Source organism: Pseudophryne corroboree, chromosome 7, assembly GCF_028390025.1.
Source record: "Pseudophryne corroboree isolate aPseCor3 chromosome 7, aPseCor3.hap2, whole genome shotgun sequence".
In the NCBI taxonomy this organism is placed as follows: Eukaryota; Metazoa; Chordata; class Amphibia; order Anura; family Myobatrachidae; genus Pseudophryne; species Pseudophryne corroboree.
In genome coordinates, this window is record NC_086450.1 from 286,826,203 (window position 1) to 286,832,412 (window position 6,210).

Consider the following 6,210-nt stretch of genomic DNA (forward strand, 5'->3'; position numbering starts at 1 on the left):
TGCAAATGTGTTTGACCCCGACCAAGTAGCTGCTCGGCAAAGTTGCAATGCCAAGACCCCCCGGGCAACCGCCCAGGATGAGCGCACCTTTCTAGTAGAATGGGCTTTCACCAATTCCGGTAACGGCAATCCAGCCATGGAATGAGCGTGCTGAATCGTGTTACAGATCCAGCGTGCAATGATCTGCTTGGAAGCAGGACACCGAACCTTGTTGGGAGCATACAGGACAAACAGAGCCTCTGTTTTCCTAATCTGAGCCGTTCTGCGACATAAATCTTCAAAGCTCTGACCACATCCAGAGATTTTGACTCAGCGAAGGCGTCAGTAGCCACAGGCACCACAATAGGTTGGTTCATGTGGAAAGAGGAAACCACCTTCAGTAGAAATTGTTGACCGGTCCTCAATTCAGCTCTATCTTCATGGAAGATCAAATAAGGGCTCTTGTGAGACAAGGCCGCTAACTCAGACACCCGCCTTGCAGATGCCAAGGCCAACAGGATGACCACTTTCCAAGTGAGGAATTTCAACTCCACCTTCCGTAAAGGTTCAAACCAATGTGATTGAAGGAACTGCAACACCACATTAAGATCCCATGGTGCCACTGGAGGCACAAATGGAGATTGGATGTGCAACACGCCTTTCACGAAAGTCTGAACTTCTGGAAGGAAGGCCAATTGTTTCTGAAAGAAAACTGATAAGGCCGAAATTTGAGCCCAATTTTAGGCCCACATCCGCACCTGCTCGTAGAAAATGGAGAAAACATCCTAGCCGAAACTCTTCCATAGGAGCCCCCTTGGATTCACACCAAGAAACATATTTTCTCCAAATACGGTGGTAATGTTTAGACGTTACCCCTTTTTTGGCCTGAATAAGTGTGGGAATGACTTCATTGGGAATACCCTTACAGGCTAAGATTTTGCGCTCAACAGCCATGCCGTCAAATGTAGTCGCGGTAAGTCCTGATACACGCATGGCCCCTGTTGTAACAGATCCTCGTGCAGAGGAAGAGACCAGGGATCTCCTATGAGTAATTCCTGTAGATCTGGATACCAAGCCCTCCTTGGCCAGTCTGGGACAATGAGGATCGCCTGGATCTTTGTTCTACTTATGATCTTTAGAACCTTTGGAATGAGAGGAAGTGGAGGGAATACATACACTGACTGAAGCACCCACGGTGTCACCAATGCATCCACTGCAATTGCTTGAGGGTCTCTTGACCTGGAACAATATCTCTGAAGCTTCTTGTTGAGACGAGATGCCATCATGTCTACTTGAGGAACTCCCCAACGACTTGTCACCTCTGCGAAGACTACTTGGTGGAGGCCCCACTCTCCTGGATGGAGATCGTGTCTGCTGAGGAAGTCTGCTTCCCAGTTGTCCACTCCTGGAATGAAGATCGCTGACAGAGCGCTTGTATGCTTTTCCACCCAGCGGAAAATCCTTGTGGCTTCTGCCATTGTCGCTCTGATTTTCGTTCCGCCCTGACGGTTTATGTACGCTACTGCTGTTACATTGTCCGACTGGATCAGTACAGGCAGAGCTCGAAGAAGATGTTCCGCTTGCATGGCCCTTAACATTTATGTGGAGCCAAGTTTCCTGACTTGACCATCTTCCTTGGAAGTTTTCTCCCATTGTGACTGCCCCCCAGCCTCGGAGACTTGCATCTGTGGTCACCAGGATCCAATCCTGTATCCCGGACCTGCGCCCCTCTAGGAGGTGAGTGCTGTGCAGCCACCACAGGAGTGATACCCTGGTCTTGGAAGACAGGATTATCCTCCGGTGCATGTGTAGGTGGGAACCGGACCACTTGTCCAACAGGTCCCACTGGAACACTCTGGCATGGAACCTGCCAAACTGAATGGCCTCGTAGGCCGCAACCATCTTCCCCAGCAACCGAATGCATTGATGGATTGACACTCTTGCTGGTTTCAGAATTTGTTTGACCAGACTCTGAAGTTCCAGAACCTTGTCCACTGGAAGAAAGACTCTCTGTAGTTCTGTGTCCAATAATCATTCCCAAAAACAACAACCACGTCATCGGAATCAACTGTGATTTTGGCAAATTTAGGAGCCAACCATGTTGCTGAAGAACTGTCAGGGAGAGTGCAACGTTTGAAATTGATAATGACAATCCTGAATTGCAAACCTCAGGTAAGCCTGATGCGGAGGATAAATGGGGACATGTAAGTAGGCATCTTTTATGTCCACCGACACCATAAAATCCCCTTCCTCCAGACTGGAGATCACTGCTCGGAGAGACTCCATCTTGAATTTGAATTTTTTTAGGTAGAAATTTAGGGATTTCAGGTTAAGGATTGGTCTGACCGAGCCATCCAGCTATGGGACCACAAACAGGCTCGAATAAAAGCCTTCTCCCTGTTGTGACTGGGGAACCCTGACGATAACTTGATTTTGACACAACTTTTGTATTGCGTTGCAAACTACCTCCCTGTCCGGAAGAGAAGCTGGTAAGGCCGATTTCAATAAACTTCGAGGGGGAACGTCTGGAAACTCCAGCTTGTACCCTTGGGATACTATTTGTAAAACCCATGGGTCTAGGTCCGAACGAACCCAAAACTGACCTAAGAGTTTTAGACGTGCCCCCACTGGTGCGGACTCCCGCATAGGAGCCCCAACGTCATGCGGTGGAATTGGCAGAAGCTTGGGAGGACTTCTGCTCCTGGGAGCCTGACCAGGCTGGTGATCGTTTACCTCTTCCCCTTCTTCTAGTAGCAAGGAAGGAAGAACCTCGGCCCTTTCTGTATTTATTGGGCCGAAAGGACTGCATCTGATAGTGATGCATTTTCTTTTGTTGTGGAGGAACATAAGGTAAAAAGGATGACTTACCTGCGGTAGCTGTAGACACCAAATCATCAAGGCCGTCACCAAATAAGGCCTTACCTTTATATGGTAGAGATTCCATACTTTTCTTGGAATCAGCATCAGCATTCCATTGGTGTATCCACAACGCTAGTCTAGCTGAGACTGCCATGGCATTGGTCTTAGATCCCAAAAGACCAATATCTCTTGCAGCTTCCTTAAGGTATGCTGCAGCATCCTTGATATAACCCAGCGTCAAGAGGACGCTATCCCTATCTAGGGTATCTATTTCAGAAGACAAGTTGTCCACCCACTTTTCGATAGCACTACTACTTACCCACGCAGACGCAATGACAGGTCTGAGTAGCATACCTGTGGTCGCATAAATGGACTTTAACGTAGTTTCCTGTTTACGATCCGCAGGATCTTTAAGGGCCGCCGTGTCAGGTGACGGGAGAGCCACCTTTTTAGACAAACGTGACAGGGCCTTGTCCACGGTGGGGGGTGACTCCCACTTTTCCCTATCCGCCGAGGGAAACGGATAAGCTACCGTAATTCTTTTGGGAATCTGAAACTTTTTGTCAGGAGCTTCCCAGAGTTTTTCAAATAGCGTGTTCAGTTCATGGGGGTAATTCCAAGCTGATCGCAGCAGGAATTTTTTTAGCAGTTGGGCAAAACCATGTGCACTGCAGGGGAGGCAGATATAACATTTGTAGAGAGAGTTAGATTTGGGTGGGTTATTTTGTTTCTGTGCAGGGTAAATACTGGCTGCTTTATTTTTACACTGCAATTTAGATTGCAGATTGAACTCACCACACCCAAATTTAACTCTCTCTGCACATGTTATATCTGCCCCCCCTGCAGTGCACATGGTTTTGCCCAACTGCTAAAAAATTTCCTGCTGCGATCAACTTGGAATTACCCCCCATGAAAGGGAGGAAACGTTACCTCAGGTTTCCTTTCTTTATACATACAGACAATTTTATCAGGGACAGCCGGGTCCTCAGTGATATGTAGTACCTCTTTAACCGCCACAATCATGTACTGAATGCTTTTTGCCAATTTTGGATCTAATCTGGATCCCTATAGTCGACACTGGAATCAGAATCCGTGTCGGTATCAGTGTCTGCCAATTGGGCCAGCGTACGTTTCTGTGACCCTGAGGGGACCTGACTTTGCAATAACATATCTTCTACAGATTTCGTCCATGCCTGGGTCTGAGACTTAGACTTATCTAGCCTCTTACTAATAAGAGCCACATTAGCATTCAAGGCGTTCAACACATTTACCCAATCCGGTGTCGGCGGTGCCAACAGGGTCACCCCTGCAGCCGTTTGTGTCCCTAATACAGCTTCCTCCTGGGAAGAGCCTTCAGCCTCAGACATGTCGACACACGTGCACCAAACACCCACAGACACACCGAGCATATAGGGGACAGACCCACAGTAAAGCCTGTCAGAGAGACCCAGAGGGGATTTGCCAGCTCACACCCCAGTGCCCAATCAGCGGTTCTGAAGCACCCAATAAACGCCCCAGACTTATAGCGCTTTTTATATAAAGTATATTGCACCAAATTTAGCCAGTGCGCCCCCTCCTCCGTTTTGCACCCCGATACTTGTCAGTGTGAAGGAAGGACCAGAGTCTCTGCAGCCTGATGGAGAGAAAATGGTGCAGAGTGAGCTGTGAGGACAAAGCTCCGCCCCCTTAATGGCGCGCTTCCGTCCCGCTTCTTGTACGATTATACTGGTGGGGGTTTTGGGCGCGCAGCAGTACCTCAGATAAATGCCATCACTGAAGTCTTCTTTTCTTCATCTACTCACCTGTCTTCTGACTTCTGGATCTGTAAGGGGGTGACGGCAGGCTGCGGGAGTGAGCATCTAGGCGTACCCAGTGATCAGCACCCTCAGGAGCTAATGCTGTCCTGTAGCCAGAAGCAGAGCCCTTGAACTCACTGGAAGTGGGTCATACTCCTCTCCCCTAAGTCCCACGAAGCAGGGAGACTGTTGCCAGCAGCCTCCCTGAACATAAAAAACCTAACAAAAGTCTTTTTTCAGAGAAACTCAGTAGAGCTCCCTGCAGTGCGTCCAGTCTCACTGGGCACAATTCTAAAACTGGAGTCTGGAGGAGGGGCATAGAGGGAGGAGCCAGTTCACACCCTTTCAAAGTCTTAAAGTGCCCATGTCTCCTGCGGATCCCGTCTATACCCCATGGTTCTATGATGACCCCAGCATCCTCTAGGACGTATGAGAAATAGGATTTTTAGCAACTTACTTTTAAATCCTTTTATGCAGGCTGGGCAACACTGGACCATGGGATTGCAGGTTGGGCTGGAATTTAGCACTTAAGCTACTGTAGCTTTGAATTTTGAGCTCCTTCCACCTGAAAATCCATAATGCCAGTACTTCTTTAAAAGAGTCCGGTAAGGATTAGCAGTAACAGAGTGAAACTGTTAGAACAATCAAATAAACTAGTAGGGAGATATGGTCAGGAACCCAAACCTCACACAACTGAGCACGAGTGAGGGAACGCAGTTTCGCCCAGCCTGCTTAAGAGAAATGTATTCAATGGTAAGTGACAAAAAATCCTATTTTCTTTTGCAGCAAGGTTGGGTGACACTGGACCATGGCATGTTCAACAGCCACCCCCAGGTGAGGGAATGCTCATTCTGTCTGATTGAACTGTGCATCCAATGTGGGCATCGCCGGAGGCAAAAACATGAAAACTGTAAAAAGTTTGGACAGAGGACCAGGTAGCTTCACGACAGACCTATTTCGACCGAAACAACATGTCACACTGCCCGGGAGTTTGCCACTGCCCTGGTGGAATGCGCTGACACCCATTCTGGTGCCAGTCACCCTGCACTAGGATAGGCTCAAGTGATGACCGAGAGGATCCAACCTGCAATGGTCTGCTTTGTAGCTGGCCAACCACTTTTATAAGCGTCATAAAGAACAAGCAGAGAAACCATGCAGTGGACAGAATAAGTATTGTCCAAGTAAATCTGCAGAGCTTGAACTATGTCTAGAAGAGCTAGATCATCTCGGTCCTGGGAATTGGTTGAAGAAGGAAAAACTGGAAAGACAATATCCTGGTTTAAGTGAAAAACTGATACAACTTTCGGCTGCAATGTAGGAACTGTACGGAGAACCGCTCTATGTCATTGGAAGACGAGAAAAGGCCGCCTGCAAGACAAAGCCCCTAACTTGAAAATGCACTGATGCACCAGACACAAGGAAAAACAATTTCTAAATAACAAATTAAAGATCTGTTGAATATAAAACTCAAATTGTGCCTGTTTGAGAGCAAATAGAGATTTAAATAACAGATTAAAATCCTATGGTGCTAACACATACCTCCCAACATGACCCTCTCCAGGAGGGACAAAATGCT